The following is a 25,425-nucleotide window of genomic DNA, read 5'->3' as shown; positions in this document are numbered from 1 at the left end:
AGGAGCCCATCCACTTCCATTACAGCCGCAGAGCTCCCTATGTGTGTTGTATCTTCTGGGAAATTAAAGTTAATTAACATAAAAATGAGATTACAGAAGCCTTAAAAAATGGAGCCAGGCACCTCCGAATCAGAAAGCAACAAGGAGTTCCACATATAAAATGCAGCTGTGCTGTAGTGCAACTGACAATAGCCGGTAAACTGACAATAAGACAACAAACACTGTAAGCTGACTGTAAGTCTCACAACAGACAGCACATCTTATGTCTAGTAGGGAAAATCGAATAAACATCTCGATGCTCATAGTTCTGACCAACATTCAAACTGCCAAGTTCTTCAACCATGTGGACATGGCTCATTTCCTTCAGCCAACTTAAGTCTTTAGGTCTTCAGGGCACTCCACAGACTCTTCCTTTGGACAGATCGTTTTGTTCACTCTCAAAAACCCTTGAAGCCTGTGGTTCCATGAAAATGAAGTTATTTTCTACAGTTATTATACCACCAGTTTTCGAGGAATCATACCTGGCTGCCAGTAACTCCATTATGATGATCTGATAGTCCCATTTCTTGTTTTGCCTCATCCTGCCAAGGTTGATGAGCACTAGTACTCTACCTCCTCTGAAAGCCAGGTCTCCATGTCTGGAGACAGCCCATGCAACAACCTCTTATTTTTTAATTAAGGCAAGATGTATGTGTGCAAAAGTGGATCAATATTTGGGGTGGATGGGAGACCACCACAATCAATAATACCACTATCTTGTTTGAACCATTAAAGTTTTCTATAATTTAAACCTGAGCTCAAACCCCCGTAGCTATGGCACAAAGCAGACTGGCCTAACTTACGAAAGTGTGTAAAGCATTTAGAAGTACCAAACGAGTTAAAAAGTTACAAACATAACATAATAAACATCCCACACCAATTTATAAAACTATAGCACAATTTGAGGATCCAAATGACATAAAAATGACAAAATTATATTAAGGGGAACCAGAGATATGAATTTTTTAAAGTATTAAATGAAATTCATACTAGAGTTAAGCCCCAACCATGGTCAACTGGTCACAGTTGACCAGGACCTAGGTGTGATTTGAGTTTAACCATGATGAAGCGCAGATCTGAAATATGAATCTGATTCAACTGGTTCAGAGATTTGACCTTGGGGCTTAGTCTTTGTCTGGAAGTCAGCATCTTTTAGTGGGACAGGGCAACAGGATGTATCCAAGAAGGGGTTTGCAGCATCAGATAAGCACTGGATGAAGTCCTGATGAAATTGTTGGATAAGGGGGAAAAGCTCAGAGCAAGAAGTTTTTTAATTCACACCCTGGGAAACCCTGTCACTGCCTGGATACGTCCTGCATCTTCTCCCAGTCAAATTTCCTACGTTTGGACTAAGTCACTTGCTTGGAGCTCATATTCCTCCAGTGGAGAAAGGCTGGAAGATGCAGTAGAAGAGGGCTCCACAGGGCTCGATAGCTTCTCCGCAAGATCCTGATTAAGGAGATTTGCTGCTGCAGAAAGACTTGTGTGATAGAAACCTTAAACTTCAGCGAGTAGCAAAACACCTTGGTCGGACTGACTTTGCAAATTTGTCCTGGTCCTCCGGAGGTCACTGGAGCTAAAAGGTTTCTAAGTCCCAAGTTTTTAGGATTTAGTGTGTTTACACTTTAACAAAGGAAAGGACCTCAGAAACAGCATTTGTGGGTCAAGACTCATTCCAGCAGAAGCAACCAACAAGATTAAGGGGGTCATTCTGACCCTGGCGGCCGGTGGCCGCCAGGGCCACCGACCACGGGAGCACCGCCAACAGGCTGGCGGTGCTCCCACGAGCATTCTGACCACGGCGGTTCAGCCGCGGTCAGAAGCGGCAAGTCGGCGGGCTCCCGCCGACTTACCGCTGCTCGGGGGAATCCTTCATGGCGGCGGAGCGCTCTCCGCCGCCATGAGGATTCTGACAGCCCCTACCGCCATCCTGTTCATGGCGGGAAACCCGCCATGAACAGGATGGCGGTAGGGGGTGCCGCGGGGCCCCTGGGGGCCCTTGCCGTGCCCATGCCAACGGCATGGGCACGGCAGGGGCCCCAGTAAGAGGGCCCCGCAAAGTATTTCAGTGTCTGCCATGCAGACACTGAAATACGCGACGGGTGCAAACTGCACCCGTCGCACCCCTGCAACTACGCCGGCTCAATTCTGAGCCGCCGTCCTCGTTGCAGGGGCATTTCCTCTGGGCCGGCGGGCGCTCTTTTGGAGAGCGCCCGCCGGCCCAGAGGAAATGTTAGAATGGCCGCCGCGGTCTTGTGACCGCGGTGCGGTCATTTGGCGGCGGAACCTTGGCGGACGGCCTCCGCCGTCCGCCAAGGTTAAAATCAGGCCCTAAGTGCAGGTCCAGTTGGAATTTGTCTCTTTAGGAAAAGGGCTGAGCTCTTCAGGAAAATGCCTACTTTCAGCATTAGCTTAACAGGAGGTGAGCCACCTGACACTTGTATTCCACTTTTTTACCCTGGGTACAGCTGGGAGTAGGTCCAGCCCTTTAAATCTCCTCACTGGTCCCAAACAGGTGGTGCAGTCCTTTTGTTCTCCCAAAGGTTCAAAGTTTTCTGAAGAGGGTGCCCTGAGGTGCCAAATTATTGTCTGGCACTGGCCTGTAGGTGGGATGACTCCTGGCCCCTCTCTCACCAGTAAGGAAAAGATTTCCAGTGGGAATGATAGCCCCTTTTGTAGCAGCTCATGTGTGCCCAACTATGAACAATTCCACAGTGCCCCCCTCTCTGTTTAAATCCAAGATGGTGAAACCCGTTTCCCCTTTTGCAGAGCCCTTGTGCCCACCCCAGGGGTATGGCCAGGTAAATGAGCAACCCTTCCTCTATGGTTGCTTCATACCAGCTCTGGGGGCAGCTCCCTCTCTACTTTAACTAAAGGTAACAAATTAAGGGCATGCCCATATGTCAGCTATCATTTGTCTGTGACAGAATAGACCACTTTGAAAATACTGAGATATCTGGGCACTGCCCAAGTAACCATCCTGACAGAAAAACATAATGACCCCCCACACCTAAGCCCTTGTCTCCTGCTTTGGGAGCAGTTTTCCCATCTCACTCAAGGCAAACAACTGAGAAGGCTACAGCTGGAGGCTAATCCAGAAGCCTTAGGCAGGGAAAAGGTAAGTTTCTAAAAGTGCTTTTGCTTAATATTTTTTAAATGTCCAACTTCACCAGTAAATGGAGTGTTAATAAACATTACATAGAGTCCAAGAGTGAAATGTCTAAGTGCTTCCTCCCTGGAGATAGAATTATTAAATGTAATATTGCATCCTGGCGCTTTCCCATGGAATATCCAGCCTTGCTACAATGAGCTAGCAATAGGGCCATTTTTACTGTAAGGACATGTGTAACATGACATTTCTGCATGTTCTACTATTAAATACCATAACCCTTCCTTATGTGTGGCAAGGTCTACTTAGGGGCGACTTAATATTTAAAAGGAAGTTTGAGACTATCAAAAAGAGTTGATTTTTAACAGTGCAAATTGCTGTTTTTAAATGGCAAGCCTGAAGCCATGTTTACTCTGTAACTATTGTTGATGGCACAATAGATGCTGCAGTCACTAGTGACATTTAATTTCCAGGTCCTGGGTACACTTTCTACCATATTCTACGGCCCTGTAGGTAAGTTTAGTATGCACATTAAGAGCAGAGTACATGCACTTGTTAGGAGAGTCCCAGTGCACAAAATAAAAAATCCTGCCCTGTAATTTACCGACAGTATGAATATCTTGTCACGAAATACTGATCTCAAATTGTGACCAACTTTTTGAAGATTTTTAAGAACAGATCTATGTACTCCAAAGCCGGTTCTTAGAAATATGAATTGTGACGGGTCACAATACGACCTAGCTCATGAATAGTAATGAGATAGGTTGTAAATTACAACTCGCTACTAGAGGAGGCTAACACATGGATGGCTGTCTGCTAGGGTCAGCAAAATCATCATGTCTGTCATAGCATGTAACCCCTTCCGTGCCGAGGACGTAATGATTACGTCCTTGGACACGGTTGCGCTGTGCCAAGGATGTAACCATTAGGTCCTGGCACTGACAGAGCCCCTAACCCTTGCCCGGGGATCTAATAAGGTCAGCACCCACCACAAGCTGACATCATTAGAGGCAGCTGGACGTGCTGGAAGTAAATGGCTTTGAGAAAAAGAGATAAGTTTCTCCTGCGGCCCGACTGGGGGGTGTTCGTCTAAAAGAGGCCTCAGGGGAAAGTAAAGGCTTTTCCTTTCCCTCGATGTCTCTTTTCAGCATTTCTGCTGCCCGATCGCACCACGATAAGGAAGCAGGAGTGCCCAATAGACATCAGGGATGTTATTTTCTCATCAATTTAAGTGTAGGGAAGCGCCCCCTTAGGCAAGGGTTGCTCCCTAAAGTAGGGAAGTAGGGCAAAATATCTATGTCCATTTCTGCCCCTCATGAGGAAGATCAGCCTATTTTGTTTTAGGCCTATCTGCCCAAGTCACTGAGGCACCAGGGATTGATTTTTTTTGTGGGGCAGCTCCTTGGGCAAGAGTCACCCCCCAAAAGGGGCAAATAACTGTAGGCCATTTCTACCTCCCATGGGGGCAGATCGGCCTATTTTTTTTAAGATCCATCTAGTAGCCATAAGACACCAAGGAGTTTTTTGTTTTGTTTAGTTTTTTGGTGTGGGCGTGGTCCCTTGGGCAAGGGTTGCCCCCCAAAGGGGGCACATAACTGTTGGCCATTTCTGCCCCCCTTGGGAGCAGATCAGCCTATTTTATTAGGCCCAACTGCCACACGGACACCAGGGATTTTTTGTTTGTTTGTGATGGGCTGCCCCATGGGCAAGGGTGCTCCCCAAAGGGGCCATATAACTGTTGGCCAATTCTGCCCCCCTTGGAGGCAGATTGCCCTATTTTATTAAGCCCATCGGCTCCCAAAGGGGGAGAAACCACTAGACGCCATGGACAATTTCTAAATGTTTGGTGGCAAGGTGTTTGTTGACTGGCGGAGTATTTACATTGGTGATTATAATGTTTTATTCCTATTTTTTTGTTTTAGTTCAAACCTTTTGATTCCTTTGCTGTGACTCATTGCAGTTTTGGCAGTGGTTGACTTACAGTTTGCGTAGTTGCATTTGTTGGGTAGGAAAAACGATTTACCCCAAATGGGTATCGTTGCCGTGCATGAATGACTTTTTTTTGTAAATGCTGTACTAAATGCAGGATTGTGTGTGTTTTAAATATTTCACCTCTAAATAGGTGCAGCCTTTGCTGTGCATCTCTGTTTGCAGGGTGCTGGAAATGCTGCCATTAATCATCCGGTTTCAATACCTCTTCACTGGCATGCTGGTGCCAACGGAGTTCGATGTTTTGAGGAAACTACATTTATCATGATGCAATGGGACTGATCATTTGCTGGGATGTTAGACAGGTGTGCTCCAAACTGTTTGTGACTTTAAAAAGGCTCCCTTGAGCCACTGGGCTGACGAGCTCTGGAGCAGGCACCAGCATGCCAGTGAAGAGGTATTGAAACCGGATTATTAATGGCAGCATTTACAGCACCCCGCAAAAGTGCTTTATTTGTTCTCTTCTGAAGAAGGGATTAACCCAGAAACACATATATGTGTCCAGAGATGCATAACAAAGGCTGCACCTATTTAGAGGTGAAATATTTAAAATTAACGGAGTTCGATTTTTTGAGGAAACTACATTTATCATGATGCAATGGGGCTGATCATTTGCTGGGATGTTAGACAGGTGTGCTCCAAACTGTTTGTGATTCCTAGCAAGAGGGCATGTTATGGAATTAAGATGTATATACTGTCTGAGAGTAGTACAGGATATGTTTATAATTTCCAGGTCTACAATGGTAGGGATTCCAGTATTGACCCCCCTGGTTGTTCATCCACTTTTGGAGATAGTGAGAAAATTGTGTGGAAACTTGGTAGACGTGCAGTTGTTCAGGGAATTGTTCAAAGTGGACACTGTTGCTTGTGGCACAATCCACTCTAATCATAAAGGCTATCCGAGGGGGCTTGTATATAAAAAATCTGAGAGGGGACCGCCAGTGCCTTGCTTAATGATGAGGTGCTAGCTGTGAAATTTGCAGACTCGAGGGATTTTTACATGCTGACATGATGAGTGTTCTTCTCCTGTGACTGTTTGGGGTCAGGTTACTGAAGTGCACAAACCTTGGGAATTTTTGACTACAATAATCACATAGGTGGTGTAGATAGTGTAGACCAGATGCTGGAACCTTACACTGCTGTTCGTAAGGCTTACATTTGGTATAAAAAGTTGGCTATACATCTCTTCCAGTTAGCAACTTTGTATGTTTTTATTGTGTTCAAGGATTGTTCCCCTGAGTCAAGGATGACCTTTGCAAAGTTTCAGGAGTCTGTGATAGAGAGCCTTGTTGTAGTGGAACAGGTGAGAGTTCCTACAGAAGCAAAAGTGGAGGATGTGGCTAGATTGAAAGATCATTTTCCTGATCACATTCCTCCCACACCCACAAAAGACTTTCTCCTTAAGAAATGTAGAGTTTGTGTCTGCTGAAGCAGATGTCTTAATTAGAAATTATTAGTGAGTGTTTACGTATTTCGAATAATGATTTATGTAGAAAATAAATAACGTAGAGAAAAATAATGTGCCCTTCGGAAATGTGACCTTGAAGAATGGCCACTAGTGTTCACGAATTGTACTATTTCATGATTAATACTTATGAAATATTGAAAATGCATTAGATTAATGTAGTAATATGTCATATTAAAGATTATAGTTTATTAATTGTAGGCCTTAACTTAGCAAGTGTCTTGGCCTAGTTTTGCCTGGCCTCATGCAGAAGCTGTATTTCTTGGTGTTTAATGAAAAATTGCTGACAGAGTGAATTAACTGTGAAATGCTCATTGTTTAATACAATGCTTAGCAGAAGCTTTTCCTGAGAACCGACTAACAGGAGATGATGTCTCTAAAATGTATCTACTCATGTGTAATGTGTGACAGAGGTTCTTTCCCAGGACACGAACAATGAAGACACTGACTGGAGAGGAAGATGCAACAATTTTGATACCCGATGAACCGGATGAGGAGAACATCGTAAAGCAGACCAATCAACAACGTGTGAAGCATGAAATATTAAAATTCATAGATTTGGAATATGAAAATTACTGGTCAGAGTAATAACGTAAAATTAATTGAATAGGGAATTAGGGGATAGCCTGGGTAACGTTGATATAACAATGCGACAGGGGGAACTTAGACAGATTGGGAGACTAGAGATCTAGAGTGACGTGGGAGAAGAAGAGATTAGAGATTCTGTCATTGGGCTCACACTCTTTGACTGAGAGTCTGGTGTTTGCTGATCGATTGATGACCTGAGGACGAAGACTGATTCTGCTTGCTGACCCATACCGTGGATAGGTAGATATGAAAATATGACTGAATTGCATTTTTATGCCTTTTCTTTCTAGGTACCAATTGCGCTATTTAATAGTTTTCCTAGCTAGGTGTTTTCCAAATTTGTGTTCTAAATCATTTTGCATGAAGCCCCACATGCTGATGCTAATCTGGGTTAGTTGAGGCTATTCACATGATGACAGACAAATTGCAGGGACAAATGTATGACGAGTTATCTCGCTGAACTCTATGTACGTGATTACTTCATCGCAATTGACTTTGCTATTGATCTGTACCGTTGATTTAGAATGTATTGTGATTCAAGCCTTTGTTAGATTGCGTTTCTTCCATCGTTTTGGTCAACCAGTAAAGTTTTTGTATGTGTTTCATTTGATCTTGTGATTAATCTACATGACTTTAGCATTGTTAATATAAGGGAAATAAAATTACTAAACTTATATTAAAGGTGTGGTTATTCATGGCTTAAAGGTCATGGTGTGTGAAATCTACTGACTGCATTGATTATTGATCTGACTACTGATTATTGGTTTTTGCATATTGAATTATTGTTTCTGTTCTGAAACAATGGCAAGAACATCTTAAAAGAGTCAAAAGGTTCATCGACCTATATGCATCCCCTTGTAAGTTTACTTATTAAGTACCGACGCGTTAGCAGATGTGGTAGCAGACTGATAGTTTGTCCCTTTAAGAGCTTGCCATAGGTGTGCTGTACAGAGTGACAGGTGTTAACAGTTATGGTGGGAGATTGATGGTTAGTCTCTTCGGTAACTTACTATAAGTGTCAAGAATGGAGTGGCAGGTGTTAACAGTTGTGATAAGAGATTGGATAGGTGTCCCTGGTTACGGTAATAGTTTGAGATTAATCCATTAAGTGTTCAGTATTATTGAGATTTGGATCTGTTTTTCAAAATGGCATTTGTAGAGAGAATGATGTTCCCTTAAGCCCAGAAATGACTTTCCCAGATCCTGGATCCTGCTAGTGGTGTTGGGTATGTTCTCGGCCTTCTAGTGATAGAGTGAGAGAGATAGGTTGTGCTTGCACAGCTTATGCAAGGTGAATTGTGACGTATGGGAGGATTTAGGGAGTTTGCATACTCAAAACGAAGTTTTAGTAGGAGGGGTGAGTACTCTGCAGTGTGAGAGTAAGGAAGTCGTCGAACTTCACATGTGTGTGGTGCTTTGTTCTCACAAATTGTCCACGTGGTTGTTGATGTACAGACCCTGCGTGGTCTAAGACTCCGGAGTATATTGAAAAGTGTGTGAGACACTTGGTTATATGTTGTAATCTGTCTGGGTTAGTAGGTTCATCGGATGTGCTCAACAAGTCAGTGTGTGAGTAAAGTGAGCGAGAGGAAATTTCGACTGAGATTTGGCAAGTCCTATGTGCACCAAGACAGACACATTGATCAGTTGAGAGTAAAATTTGCGGCTCAAATTTTGCTTGCGAATCTGGGAGACTAAGAAAGAGGAATAGCTGTATGAGCGAAAGGGCCGTCAGTGAAAATCCATAAGGTTTCTGATGCGATTGTGTTACCTTCCTGCAGCAAACCAGCAGATTTGTTTTTGTTTTTTTTGTTTAGTGCTCGCAATATTTTGCATTAGTTTGTGTGAATTGAAGTCTTGGAAGGATGAGCTGCAATACGTGTGAGTGTGACGTCACTAGAGCAGCACTGGGATAGGTTGGTTAGTGAGTCTTGGGATTAAAAGTCATTTCCTGATATGATTTGAAAACACCCAAGGTAGAAAAGATGAAGTTTTTCAAGGCATTGAAAAGTGAGCTAAAGGGAGATACTTACATTAGAGCAAATATAGGAGAGCCTACCCCGCCAGAAAATACACTGGTTTACATTGTAATGGAGGAGAGAGGTGTTGCACCATTTCTGTGGTGAAAACAATGGTGCAAGTTGACAGAGAAAAATGGGAGCTTAGCATTTCCTGAGAATGGGATGTTCAATTTGGGAATTTTGGAGCAACTGCGGATTGTACCATATGAATCAAAGCCCCTTCCGAGCCCAGTACAGTTTGAGGTATTGGCAGTTTGGGAGCTAGTAGCTTGACAGCAGCAGCAAATGAAATTTGAGAGAAGAGTAAGAAAGGTAGAATAGTCTTTAGCGGAGGCTACATGGGATTGGGAGCAGAAAAGGTGGAGATCAGGGACCTTGCAGGGAGTTAAGTTGTTTACTGCTATTACACAGGAGGATGAGACGGAAGGAAAGAAAGTGACTAGAAAGACTAATAGGAGTCCATCTGAGAGTAAAGAAGCAAGAAAATCTTCCATAGTAGGAATCAGATGCTGAGGATCTTGATGCACAGATATTGAGAGACCGACCACCACCGTATGCAGTGCATGGAAGTGGTCTGAGTACTAGTGCTGATCCAACAGCCCCGCACAGGCAATGGGGACAGAAAATCCAGGACAGGCTAATACTAGCCAGATACAGGGTGTGGTCCAATGTAGTCCTACTGTGTTGACTATTCCAGTAGTTCAGGCACAGGTGCATCCGCCACCGATACAGAGAATTTATCCTGATTTAGAGACAACTTCAAACTTAGTGGTGCCTACAGAGCAAATGGTCTTGAGACCACTGTTGGTATAGACTGAACCAACTCCGCAGGGGATGGTGAGATTTACGCCAATGACAGGGACACAGTCAGACTTGACTCCAGTGATGAATCAGAGTATGGAAGTTTACTCTCCCACAGAGTATGGGTGCCAGAGCAGCCCCAGATGCAATATCGCTGCTTTGGTCCAGCAATACCATTATTTGAGCAGAAGAAACCAATTATGAATGAACCAGGAACCATGTCTCAGAGTCTAATGAGGAAGGGACCAGTTGAACAAGTGCAGGTAGTCTCTTCTATGGGTCAGACCTTTGATGGGTCGAGGTCTTTGTTAGATCTTAGTCCACTTATTCCACTCCCAGATGCTGTAAATGGACTTAGTGCAGGTCAAACCTTGAAGCTATTGACACCACAGACACTGAATGCAGTGGTACAACAGGTGCTACCGGTGAACGCGAGTAATGTTTCGTTACAAGGACTGACAGCTCAGCAGTTGACTGAATGGTTAGACAAGCTGAATACCCCACAGAATACTTCCAAGAGAGAAGAGCAGATCAATTGTGTCAGATTAAGCATGGAAGCAGGCAAACTATTTGAGGGGACAATGGGAGTGAATAGATTGGAGTCCTACACAGAATCAGAGATGAGATACTTATGCCCGAGAATCACGAGAGAGGTGGGCAAGGTACATAAGAGATTGGCAGATTTGGCAGAGAAGCATGGCATAGAAATTGAGAAAACAAAGCATCTGAAGAGAAGTTACAGATTAGATTTTGAGGCAAAGGATTTTGAACACATGAGGTCTGCCGGAATGAAGGCACTTCTTAAGGAATTATTACAGAGTGCTCAAGTTTGGGGAGCATTAGAGAAGTGGTAAGGCAGATGGGTGAAGAAAAGAGACAAAAGGAAAATAGATTCTTTGGAAGTGACCAGAATTATACAACAGGACAAGGATCCGGTGAAGATTTTACCAATGAGGGAAATCCCAGGGGTACATTTTGTTCATGTCACTTGGAGTAGGAGTGACATTCTGTCATTTACGAACGATTATCCAAAATTGAGGAAGAAACCAGTAGAGTGGTATCAGCAGACAGACAGGTTTGTGAAACTTGCGAAATGTTTGTGGGAAGACTCGAATACCTTATTGGAGATATTGGTTCCAGCTGATTTGTGGGTTGAGTGCAAGAGAGCTATAGATTTGCCAACAAGTGAACCAGAGAGGGATAAAAGTACAGGTGCACCATCTCCTTAGGCAATGAAATATTACTATAAGGTAATTGAGTTCCTGAAGACGAGAATTTCACCCAAAAACATTGATTGGCAGAGGATTGATAGGACAGTGCAGGAGGTAAAGAAGTTGATACATGCGTACTATGACAGATTGTTGAAGGCATTCAAGGAGTACAGTGGCAAGGAAGCGATTGAGCCGAAAGACATGCTGCACTTTGTGTTCAGAGATGTAGAAGGACTGAGACCTGAGAAAGGTCAGATGATTAAAAGTCATTTGTTTTGCTGGCAAGCAAAGCCGATTGATGAGGTATTGCAGTATGCGAAATACTGTAGTGACAAGATTGAGTTGAAGCAGAAAAAGTTGAAAGGCAGCCAAATAGGAGTGCAAAGAAATCTTGCGCAACAGATGCCGCAGCAAATAAATACAAAACTACATTGCCCACTCAGGAGCCAAATTAAATAACACATACATCCATAAAAAATCACAGGCAGCATTGATATGTAATCATTTAGAAAACATCCTTTATTCTCTATATATATAATTATACATATATTCTCTAATCTTATAACAAAATCTTTCTGAAATCCCCTATCAAACCACCAAAGCAGAAGGACATAAAGAAGTGAAAAAAGGTCAAGTGCTCGGGATGAAAAGAAGAGCATAAATCACAAACCTATCAAACCAAAAAACAATGACTTTAACAGATTGCCTGATGGTTAATCCTTTTACGCATTGAATCATTCCATGTTTATAAACTTATCAAATCCCCACTAGAGTCCTTCAATCCTATATACAGAAAAAAACACATCCAGGCACAACCATCATCGTCGACGTTTCGACCCCCTCTGGCTCTTGGGCTGATTCTGGGCTCACATACGGGTCTTCTTCAGGGCTAGCAATGATAGGGGACCTGTTTAATGCAACATCTCGCCTAATATAACAATCTTCTTCAGAAACCACATCACGTCGCCTCCAATCCCAAACAGTTATGAATGTCCTCCTTCAGGTGTGGGCTTACCTTTTACCAATACCATATCTTCAAATGCCACTTTTTCCTTCAATAGGCCATCAGCAGCTTTGTTTGTCTTTCACGGCTTCACTTCACTAGTAATGAAAAAAAAACAGATGCCGCAGCAGCAGGGAAATGTCATGTTTCAGCCTCAGATAAGAGGTGGGGATCGTGGAAGCAATCCGAATCGTGGTCCAGATTTGAATACTGTAGTGGTTCAAAATGATGTGCAGGGGATGAAAAAGCTATTGCCGTGTCACTTTTGCGGAGCCATGGGACACTGGAAGCGGGAGTGTCCGATGATGGTGCAGGAGGGTGTTGTTCAGCAAGGTAACGACATTGCTACATTTCATAATATAAGAGGACCAAGAATGAGAGGTCTAAATCCAAATTTTCAGAATAATGTGAATCAAGTGCAAAATTTCCAGCCCATGCAGCAGGTGCAAATGCCTTGTGCATGAGTATCACAGTTGCAGATGTAGCAGCACGTTCCCATGGTACCTAGACAGCAAATGCAGATACCTCAAGCCCGATGGAGCAGTAACAGATGATGGTTTCTCAACAGGTCACAGGTCAGAGACAAGACAGAAGAAGAAACACAGTGCACCAATTCCCGTTACACAGTGAGAATGAAATAAATGGTGAATGGATGAGTGATAGTTCCGATGAGGAGCCATATGTGCTTGCAACTTCTCTAGAGGTAGATCAGAGAGGACCCTATGTGAAGGGAAAGGGAACGGGTCACAAAGTCTCATTTCTGGTGGACACAGGAGCTACACGTTCTACAGTAAGATGTGCAGAAGTTCAGAATTTGCCCCTCGCAGATCGAACAGTTCATGTTGTGGGAGTAGCGAATCAGTATTTGACAAACCCAATTACAGATCCGGTGCAAGTTTAGATTGGCAATTTCCAGGGACTGCATAAATTTGTGGTCTGCGATTCGAGTCCGGTATCTCTACTGGGAAGGGACTTGTTGTGTAAGACAAAGTGTTTGATTACTTGCTCAAATGATGGAATTGAGATCTAGACAAATAATGATGATGAAGAAGATCCAGCCCCAGAGACTGACTGTGAAACTACAGATGAGGAGTACCCCTTGATTGAGTTTTTACCGATGGTCACAGTGAGGGAGCTTCATTTTGATTTGCAGGGAACAGTGCAAGAAAACGTGTGGGATTTGACAGGGAAAGAAGTGGGTCTGATCAAAGGAGTAGAGCCGATTAAGGTTACCTTGAAGCCGAATGCCATGTTTCCGCAGCTTCCACAGTATAATATGCCACAAGATGTTCTGATGAAAGTGGCTCAGATACTTGCAGATTTCGTGAAGCAGGGAGTTTTAAAAGAGATGTTGAGCAGTCCATGTAATTCACCAATAATGGGATTGAAGAAGCCATGTGAGAAAGTTCAAATTGTTCAGGATTTGAGAAATGTAAATGACATTGTGGTCACGTGTTGTCCTGTAGTGCCCAACCCAGCTGTAATAATGTTCCAGATTCCATGTGATGCAGAGTGGTTCACAGTGGTTGATTTGTCACAAGTGTTCTTTTCTGTGCCCCTACATGAGGATAGTCAATTTCTCTTTAGTTTCTTAGATCGGGTCTACTGCTGGCGTAGACTTCCTCAAGGGTACACAGAATCACCTTCCTTGTTTAACCAGATCTTGAAAAGGAATTTGGAATCATTAGAGTTACCTTTTCAGTCTACTCTGGTACAGTATATTAATGACTTGTTGATTGCATCCAAGACAAGGGACAAGTGTAAGTATGACTTGATTGCCCTGTTGAATCAATTGGGAAAGTATGGTCATAAAGTGTTGCCACTGAAATTGCAGTACTGTCAGAAGGTAGTGAAGTATTTGGGCCACCAAATTGAGAAAGGGTTGAGGAAAATATCCAGAGAAAGGATTACGATGATACTACAGATAAGTCCCCCAACCACACAGAGAGATCTCAAGATGTTCCTGGGAGTGGTAGGGTATTGTCATCAATGGACCCCAAATTTTTCAGAAATTTCAAAGTCAATGCAGAAGTTGACCCATAAGGATGTCACAGATCCCATAATGCTAGATCAAGATGAGATGAAAGCATTCACTGAGTTGAGAGAGTTTGTGCAGAGCTCCAGCGTTGAGTATGCCTGACTACACAAAGCCTTTCACGTTATTTTGTCATGAGAGTAATGCATGTTCATTGTCTGTCCTGACTCAGGTCCATGGAAGTGCTCATCTCCCAGTAGCATATTTTTCAGCAACTTTGGACCCAGTTGCAGCAGACTTACCAGGTTGTTTGCGTGCAGTTGCCGCAGTTGGTCAGAGTTTTTCACAGTGTGAAGGCGTGGTGTTGGGATTTTCCCTGACTGTAATGGTCCCTCACTAGATTGAGATTTTACTGACAAGACGAAAACCCAATACTTGACTGGTGCTGGGTTGACTAGGTATGAGACGAGCATTTTGGGTGCACCAATTGTGACACAGAAAAGATGTACAGTGCTGAACCCGGCAACTTTACTTCCAAGTGATACTACTGAAATTGGGAAAGAGGAAGATGTTGAACATGATTGTCTCGAAGTAACTGAGTTGTGCACAAAACCAAGACCTGACATTAGAGATACCCAATTGGGCGAAAATGACCAAATTGTTTTTGTTGATGGTTCTTGTCTGAGAGACAATACAGGGCCATTGAGAGCAGGATATGCTGTATGCACAATTACAGGTACCTTAGAAGCTTCCTGGCTTTGAGAAGTGTATTCTGCCCAGGTAGCAGAATTGGTCACTCTTACTAGGGTGCGCTATGTTTCTGCTCTATTGAGAGTCACGATCTACAAAGATAGTCAATACGGATTCAGAATAGTTCATGATTTTGACCAATTGTGGTCACAGCAAGCTTTTCTGACTTCTACTGGATCTCCAGTGAGAAATGGTGAGAGAATATGGGAGTTGTTATATATAATTCAACTTCCTGAAGAAATTGCCATGGTGAAATGCAGTGCACATCTAAAGTCGCAGGACTACGTGTCCTTGGGAAATGGACATGCGGATCAAGTTGCAAGGTTTTGTGCATTGAACTGTATATCGTTCAAAGACAAGTGGGCATTGTTAACTGAAGAAGACACAACATGCACAAGTTTTGCATTGAAAGTGATTGACAGAGTTAAAATCATTGCAGAGTAATGTTGACAAAGAGGAGAAATGTTCATGGTGCAAAATGAAATGTGTTCATAGACAGGACGAGCTGTGGGTTTCAGAAGAGGGTCAGTTGGTTTTACCAAATAGCCTGTTGTCTCAGATGGTGAGGTACTATCATGGTCAGGCACACATTTGAAGGGATGCCATCGCTCGTCTGTTCAAAATGGATTGGTTTAACCCAAGTTTAGAAAAGCAGCTGAAGCAGTTTGCCATTGATGTGTCATTTGTCAGCAATTAAATGTGGGGAAAGGGACTGTGGTTAATTTGAGCCACATTGGAACAGCAGGAGTTTCATTCAGAAGAATGCAATTGGATTTCATTGAGATGCCTGTGTGTGGAGGATTGAGATATGTGTTGGTGATTGTGTGCATCTTTAGTCATTGGATTGAAGCGTACCCTACACGAAGAAATGATAGCCTCACAGTAGCTAAACTGTTGTTTAGGCAACGGATACTGTGCTTTGGATTTCGGATCTCTTTAGAATCAGATAAGGGGAACGCACTTCAATAATGAGGTGATTAAACTATTGTGTGCAGCATTGAACATCGATCAGAAGTTGCATTGTAGTTACCGCCCTGAAGCATCAGGACTAGTGGAGCAAATGAATGGTACTCTGAAGTCAAAAATTGCAAAAATGTGTACAGCTATGAATTTGAAATGACCCGATGCATTGCCTTTGGTGTTGATGTCAATGCGAAATACACCTGACAGGAAGACAGGATTGTCGCCCCATGGGATCCTCGTGGGCAGAGCAATGAGGTTGCCAGCAGTTCCAGCCAATGGACTTGGGAACATTACAGATGATATGGTGTTGGATTACTGCAAGGGTCTAGCTGATGTAGTCTGCTCTTTCTCTCAGCAGGTGGAGGCCACCACACTGCCACTGATCTATGACCCAGGGCACAACCTGAGAGTTGGGGACTGGGTTGTTGTCTGAAAACATGTGCGTAAGAGCCACTTTGGAAAGGGACCGTACCAAGTGGTCCTAACGACTACGACAGCTGTAAAGTGTGCTGGGATTCCAAATTGGATTCACACGAGTCACACAAAGAAAGTGGCATGTCCACTAGATCATGAAGAAGCATTGTTGAGAGTACCACCAACTGTACAACAAATTACAGCACCGGAAAAGGGGCAAGAAAGAACTGAAGCTGAGCCTGAGCTCATTGAAGACGGTTCCATTACCCCTGTGAGAGGCGAAGGTGGAAATCTCCAGGAGGGTGCTGAAGAGACTATCTCAACTGAACCAGCAGGAGAACCTAATATCAAGGGGGTTCTCCCAGAAGCAGATGATTCCGAGAGGCATACAGAGCTATTGCCAGACCCAAAAGTGATCTGACGCCTCCTGAACCGGTTGCAGGTCCATCAAGAGAAAACACCACAGAAAAAGTTAAGGATTCAAGTTCAGTCCTGAAGAGAAAATTGACAGAAGGTATACGAAAAGGACATAAGTGGCCAAATTTGCAAGTGGAGAAAAGGAAAGAGGTGATAATCGAACCAATGATAGAGGAAGAAGTAGACACTACGAGAAAGGAAGAATTAAGCGAAGGAGAGTTGAATGGTGATCGAAAGTTGAAAAGAAAGAGAATAGCTAGTCGAAGATACACAGGTCCTGAATGGGCGCATGCAACTACAAACGAATGGCAGCAAGAGTTTGGGTCTTTTTGTTTTGATAGGGAAGTTCCGAGTCAATATTTTGAGGTGACCTGAAGGAAGGTCAAGGAGCTAAACTGTTGAAACAATCTGAGAAATATTTTTGAGAAAGAGACTGTTGAAAGTAACCGGAGAAGACATTTGATAACCGGATTTGACTTTTGAAACCTGATTTGACAAGCTGCTAACTGATTTTGACAAGGAAGAAGGGTTCCTGGAAGTGAAACTGAACTGCTGAAAAGAAATTGTCTATTTTTGATTTTTGCTGCACGTTTTGAAGTAATTTCTGCTTTCTGATTCTTTACAGATCATGGCTGACTTTGATAAGCAGGTTAGAGATGCTAGGCGCTGTAAATATATGAACATTGGTTTGGCAATTATGTGTGGGATATTGTTTATAGTATTGATTGTGGAAATGTCTGTTCTTGATGTGAAAGGAGCCAACCATACTGGTGCTTTTGAGACTACTACACTAACGGCTTTAGAGAGGTTTAAGTTAGATAAGAAATATTTGCATGACTATACTAATGCACAAGGAGAGCTTTCTTCTAATGTTTTCTATCGCTTGTTGAGTAAGTATGCTGAGATGATGGATGCAAGGGATCGTCTTGTGTGTACGCAGATTCCTTCATCAGTTGAGGAAGGAGTCACCTATCAGAGTCTTCCATTAACATACGGAATACGTTGTAGTCTGTTACTAACAAGGTTCTATAACCAGGAGTACATACAGTATTTCTATTCCAATAATGACCTCGTGTTTTCGTTTGTTCCTATTACTAGGTACTTGAGTAGAGTAGCTGAGGATAATGACATAGTATTAGTTAGAGGATTCTTTGAACCTACACTAACATTTGGGAAAGCTTATGCTCACAAGAATAATCTTACATGCTTGCTTACACCTTTAGATCATACTGACGACAGAAGAAAGGCGCTGAAGGAGAAATTAGAAAAAGGTTAAGAGAAAAGGACTTACAAGAATGATAATGCTTACACTGCAATTAAAACACAAGGGAAACTAGCTTTAGATACATTACACGGAGGGACGCTTTGTGTGTATAGGCCAAAATCATGCACTGACACTTTATTTGTGGGAGCGAGTGAATGTAGGCATGTGTTTTTGTTTCAGAGTAAAGGGACATTTATGTTGAATGGGCAGAGATAAAGAGATAAGACACCATGGGGGTCATTACAACCCTGGCGGTTGTCGGAGAAGTGGCGGTCTTACCGCCAACAGGCTGGCGGTAAAAAAATTGGAATTATGACCATGGTGGTTACCGCCATGGTCATCCGCCACTTCTCCGAACTGACTGCCAGGGCGGAGACGACCGCTGGGCTGGAGACTTGGGTCTCCAGCCCGGCGGCCAGCACAAGACCTCCGGCGGTATCATGACCCGGCTAACCGCCATGGATATCATGGGGTTGGGAACAGCCATGAAATCCATGCCGGTAAGCACTATCAGTGCCAGGGAATCCCTTCCCTGGCACTGAGAGGGGTCTTGTCCCACCCCGAGTCCTTCCCTGATACCCCTCACCCCCCTGCCACCACCCAAAGGTGGCAGGACCCCCCTCCTCACTCCTACCCCCAACATCACTACACAGACACACACCCGACACGCATGCAGACACCACCAACACACATACCCGCACACACACGAACATGCCAACAGACACACACACTCATACACGCACACTCAGACATACACGCACACATCCATACAGACATACATACAGGCAGACATGCACACATTTCCAAACACAGTACACCCCTGCATGCATACACGCACTCACACACCCCCATGCACGCACACAACACACAACATCCCCCGACCCCCCTCCCCTAACGGACAATCAACTTACCTGCTCTGTTGATCCTCCGGGAGGGGACAGGATCCATGGGGGCTGCTCAGCCGCCAGCACCCCGTCAACAGCACAGAGCCATGCCGAATCACGTAACGTGATTCAGTGGGCAGTGTTCTGTTGACGGGGCGGTGGAGGTGGAGCAACCTCCACTTCCCCGCCGACCGCCAGTATGGCTGCTGGCGGCTCTCCGTCCAGATAAGGACAGAGGGCTGCCAGCAGTCATAATTGGCCGAGCGGAAAACCGCCAGCACTGGCGGTCTTCAGCACAGCGGTCCCTCGGCGGTCTTGTGAAAAGACCGCCGAGTTTGAAATGACCCCCCCATATTTATACTTTTTTAGCCCTGCATTTGTGACTTTTTGGATGCAAAATCAGCGCAAAGTAACAAAATAGAATTGTATTTTGTAAGTTTGCGCTGTTTTTGCATCACAAAATGATGCAAATGCGATGCTAAAAAAGTATATATATGGGCCGTACATACTAACCTGACAAACGTAAGTAGTGATTTGAAGGAGTTAAAATAACCGGGTGTTTGGGAAAAGGTCGGTAAGGGGTTTGCTTCAGTGGGAAATTGGCTTAGAAGTATTTGGAGTGGGGTACTATTGAAAATTATACAGGGAATATTAATTGTTGTGGGTTGTCTATTAGGGATATGGGGATTGTGCAAATTAAGCAAAATAATTAATTTGAAGAGATCTAAAAAAAATCAAAGGAGGGAAGAAAAGAAAAGGGAAGGAATTTATAGGGAACATTCAAGTAGAAGGCAAGATGTTGAAGAAGTTGAATTGTAAAATTGTGATAAATTTGGTGTGATGACACATTTAATCATCAGAGGAGGTATTGCTAAAGCAGATGTCTTAATTAGAAATTATTAGTGAGTGTTTACGCATTTTGAATAATGATTTATGTAGAAAATGAATAACGTAGAGAAAAATTATGTACACATTTGGAAATGTGACCTTGAAGAATGGCCACCAGTGTTCACTAATTGTACTAATTTATGATTAATACTTATAAAATATCGAAAATGTATTAGATTCATGTAGTAATGAATCATATTAAAGATTATGAAGTATTTTCTAATTTATTAATTGTAGGCCTTAACTTAGCGAGTGTCTTGGCCTAGTTTTGCCAGGCCTCAAGCAGAAGCTGTATTTCTTAGCATTTAATAGAAATTGCTGACAGAGTGAATTAACTGTGAAATGCTCATTGTTTAAGAAAATGCTTAGTATAAGCTTTTCCTGATAACCGACTAACAGGAGATGATGTTTCTATAATGTATCTACTCGTGTGTAATGTGTGACAGAGGTTCTTTGCCAGGATGCGAACAATGAAGACAGACTGGAGAGGAAGATGCAAATATTTCGGTACCTGATGATCCGGATGATGAGAACAGTCAGACCAATCAACGACGTGTGAAGCATGAAATATTAGAATTCATACATTTGGAATATGAAAATTACTGGACAGAGTAGTAACGTATGATTAATTGACCAATAGGAAATTAGGGGATAGTGTGGGTGACGTTGATATAACAATGCGACAGGGGGAACTTAGACAGATTGTGAGACTAGAGATCTAGAGTGACGGTGGGAGAAGAAGAGATTTGAGATTCTGTCATTATGCTCATACTCTCTGACTGAGAGCCTGATGTTTGCTGACCTGAGGACAAAGACTGGTTCTGCTTGCTGACCCATACCGTGGATAGGTAGATATGACAATATGACTGAAGTGCATTTTTATGCCTTTTCCTTCTAGGTACCAACTGCGCTATTTAATAGTTTTCCCAGCTAGATGTTTTCCAAATTTGTGTTCTAAATTGTTTTGCATGAAGCCCCACATGCTGATGCTAATCTGGGTTAGTTGAGGCTATTCACATGACGACTGACAAATTGCAGGTACGAATGTTTGACGAGCTGTCTCGCTGAACTCTATGTACGTGATTACTTCATCGCAATTGACATTGATTTAGAATGTATTGTGATTCAAGCCTTGGTTAGATTGCGTTTCTTCCGTCGCTTTGGTCAACCAGTATTGTTTTTGCATGTGTTTAATTTGATCTTGAGATTAATCTACATGACTTTAGCATTGTTAATATAAGGCAAATAAAATTACTAAACTTATATTAAAGGTGTGGTTATCATGGCTAAAAGGTCATGGTGTGTGAAATTTACTGACTGCATTGATTATTGATCTGACAAATGATTATTGATTTTTGCATATTGAATTATTGTTTCCGTTCTGAAACTATGGCAAGAACATCTTAAACGAGTCAAAAGGTTCATCGACCTATACACGTCCCCTTGTAAGTTTACTTATTAAGGATCGATGCGCTAACATGTCTAAAGAGGTGTCCGAAGGGAGACTGTCAGGAAAACTATTGCCAGCATTGTTAAGTTCTTCCCTCAGCAAAAACAATTCCGCTTTTCTTTGTACCCACATTGGTTGCAGTGGTGTCCTCACTTCCGGTGGCTATGTAACGCACCAGCTGCTTTCCAGCTCTTTTTGAACGATGTTCTGAGACAGTTTTTGATCAATTTGTAGTAGTCTACATTGATGATATTTTAATCTTCTCCCAGAATTTGTGAGACCGTGTAGATCATGTGAGAGCAGTTACAAAGAAATTGTTGGAAAATAACCTATATGTGAAGTTGGAAAAGTGTGCCTTTCACGTGAAGGAAGTAGAATTTTTGGGATTTGTCTTATCGCAAAATGGAGTTTCCATGGATCCTGCTAAAATTCAAGCAATCCTGGATTGGCCTTGTCCTAAAACGGTGAAGGAGTTGCAAAGTTTTATTGGCTTTGCCAATTTCTTCCTCCAATTTATAAAATAGTTTTCTAAAAAGGTGGTCCCTATTACAAAACTTTTGAGAAAAAGAGTTCCCTTCCATTGGTCAACTGATGCTGAAGAATCCTCAAAAGAGCCTTTACGACAGCCCCGATACTTCTCCATCCTAACTCTGAGGAGCCTTGCTTTGTTGAAACCGACGCCTCTGACTAAGCGATTGGTGGTGTATTGTCTCAGAGGCACTAGGAAACAGGTCAACTTTACCCAATGGCATTTCAATCCAGGAAATTAACCCCTCCTGAAAGAAATTATCAAATGGCTGACAAAGAACTATTGGCAGTGAAGGATGCCTTTCAGGAATGGCAGCATTATTTATTAGGGGCTCGTCAGGTAGTCACTGTGTTCACCGATCAGAAAAATCTTCAGTTTTTAAAGTCTGCTAAGATACTAACTCTAAGACAATTGAGATAGTTTTTGTACTTTGCAGATTTTCGTTTTACCATTACCTATCGACCTGGTTCTTCCAATGGCAAAGCAGATGCGTTATCAAGAATGAACAATATACCTGGAGCAGGAGAATCTGAAAAGATTCCAATTATTCCAGCAGACAAGTTTGTTTGTACCTTACAATTTTCCGAAATAAAAAGGAAGGTTTGAGAATCCATCTGTGACAAAGAAATTTCAGATTGGGCCAACAAAAAAAGAAGGAAGAAGGGTTTTAGAAAATCTTCCTTTTGTTGAAAATGCTTTATATTTACAGAACTCATGAGTTGCAAGAACTAGCGCAACAAGCATGTCATGATGATCCTTTAGCTGGCCATAAAAGAATTTTGAAGACTACTGAGTTAATTATGAGGTATTTCTGGTGGCCTGCCATGATCCCTCAAATAAGACAACACGATTAGCTCCTAAAGGTGAGCTTCAGCCACTTCCCATTGCACCATATCCCTGGCACACCATTACAATAGGTTTGATTGGAGATTTATCTTCAAGTCAAGGTTTTGACACAATCCTAGCTTCTGTAGACACCTTTTCTAAAATGAGTCATTTCATCCCTCTGGAAAAGGTTCCTAGAGCCGTTCAGTTAGCACAGCTATTTTCACATCACATAGTGAGAGCTTACGGCATTCCGGTGGTTGTAATCTCAGATCGAGGTCCCCAATTTGTTTCCCAATTCAAGAGGGCCTTTATGAAACAACTTGGAATATATTCATGTTATTCTACCAGTTATCATCCGGAAACAGATGGACAGACAGAAAGAGTTAACCAGGAAGTAGAGCAGTACCAATGCTTATGTTTCCTGGACCAAGATAATGATTGACCACATTTCATTTGGACAGCAGAATTCACCTACAACAGTGCTATTCATGCCTCCACTGGTTATTCTCCTTTCTATTTGAACTCTGGTAGGCACCCAAACATTATCTTAGGAAGGTCGGGAGGCTCGGTCCCAGCTGCAAATTAATTCAGTAAGAAAATTCAAAAGAGCTACCAATCAGCTAGAGAACACTTGACCAAGGCGAAGGTCTCTTACAAGAAATATGCTGACAAAAAGAGGAGAGGCAACCCTTGTTATTGCGAGGGTAAGAAGGTCTGGCTATCCACTTGACATTAACATTTAAGAGGGAACAAAAAATTCCAGCCTAGATATGTAGGACCCTTTAAAATAAAGAAAATTGTAAATCCAGTAACAGTCAAACTCACCTTTCCCCCTCAAGTTAAGGTTCATCCAGTATACCATGTCTCGCTCCTTAATAGAGTCCCTCCCAATGTTAGGACAACCACCCCTCCAGATCCTATCCAAGTAGACTCACATTAAGAATATGAGTAGAATGAGCAGTGTTCCTGAGGCACTGCGTTTCATAGAGAATTCTTCCAGTTTTTAGTAATTAATTATTTTTCTTGTTACGGTGTGCACACCAGCTACTTTTTCCCTTTTGAAGAAGCTGAATTGTGTCCTTCTTCTAACAACTGGCTACCGGCTTTCTGTGGAGAATTCATTTTGGCTTAACAGAACTTCAAGCAATTGCAGTAAGGAATCCTTTTGAATGATTTCCAGACTTGCCAATATATATATATGTACATATATATTCAAGAACTCTTTGATTTGAACACTTGTCAGTCTTAGAGACAAACCTCAGTGCCTAGACTAATTCCTAGAGACTGTGATTGAGAAAACTGAACCTTGAGAAGAAGTTTTCGTTTCCTGTAAAAGACATTAGTAGTTTGAATATTTGTGAACTTTTTAACTGTTCTCCGGAGAACCTAGAAAACCTCTGACTCCTGGAGAAAAAAATAAATTAAGTTAACATAGTTCTCTTAGAGAGAGGCTAGTCTCTCAAAAGCTCCGGTTTAGGAGAATGATAGAATTGGGTGAATGTGAATGGCTGAACAGTTGAATGTGCAGTAGGAATGTACTTATCTATGCTCTTATTACCCGACTGCAGGACCTTCCTCTGAAGAAATCCCAATAAGAAAAAAGGTGCAGGTTTTCAGAGACACACACTAAATATCCTAACTTCAAGTGGGAAACACAGGCTGGAAATGGATATGGAGGCAGTCTCTCTTTTTCGATTCCCATTCCCCTTTCCCCCTAGCGGATGCAGGGTTCAGATAATCAGTTAAAGTCTGAGCACACATCTGTCGGAGGGAGTTGGGCAAAAGGCATCTGCTACTGTGGAAGTTTGACTTAATGGGTAATCTTCTGACAGAGACTCATTTATACTGCCCTAATTGTCCTAATAAGCTTTCGCTGTGTGTTTGGCAGGCTGTTTCAAAAGTTACCACACCCAAAAGAATTATTGGGAACCACTGTGAGTGTAAGAGTAAACTGACTGTTCTGTGTTTTTTTTAATTTTTTGTTCAGTTTCACAATTGGCATTACTGTTGTATTTAGTTAGAGCTTTTGTGTTTGCAGTTTTGTACTTACTTATAATTAGTTAGTGTTTTATTTTTTGTTAAAACAAAATGTGATGTCTGTGTGTGTGGAGTGGTGCTTTGTTGGCAGTGTGCGTGGAGTGGAGATTGACTGGCGGTGTGAGTGGAGTGGGGTTTGGCTGGCGGTGTGTTTGAGCCGGCGCTTGGCTGGCAGTGTAAATAGTGACTTGCTGTTGGTCACTACAACACACTGCTAGCCAAACGCCAGTCCACAGACTCCATCAGCTGGTGTGATTGCTGTGTCAGGCATGTGAACGTATGAAAGTGATGGGCCCTCAAATGGAGCTTTCTGTTGATGTGAGTGTTGTAATGTGCTGGCCCGGCAGCTGGCAGCATGAATGATCTTGTGCATGTCACGTGTGAAGTGTGTGTGAATGGACTGTAAAGCGGTTGGTGCCTTGTCGTGGCTTTACAGTTCACGAACTGTGAGTCATTGGTTCAGTTTTTTGGCCTTTCAGTCATTAACAATGCATTTCATTTTTGTGAAATCTCTTGTTAATAAAAGTTGGCCTACTGAACCAACTATTATGGTAAAATAAAAAACTGTTAAAGCACACCTGTGACATGCTAGGTGTATCGGGTGGGAAGCAAGCCACCAACTAGGTTGGTGGGTAGGGTTCTTTTTAACAAAAGCTAAGGACATTTCTTTTCACAATTTGAGTGTTTCGAACATCACAAAAGTAAGAGTCTTGGTAGGGTGCTCACTTTGTCTCTAGGGAAAATGTACAAACTCTAGATAAGTTCAAAAACTAGACACCCAGTGGAGTACAGGGTGGTGT

This window comes from Pleurodeles waltl, chromosome 3_1, assembly GCF_031143425.1.
Source record: "Pleurodeles waltl isolate 20211129_DDA chromosome 3_1, aPleWal1.hap1.20221129, whole genome shotgun sequence".
In the NCBI taxonomy this organism is placed as follows: Eukaryota; Metazoa; Chordata; class Amphibia; order Caudata; family Salamandridae; genus Pleurodeles; species Pleurodeles waltl.
This window is presented reverse-complemented; position numbering follows the sequence as displayed.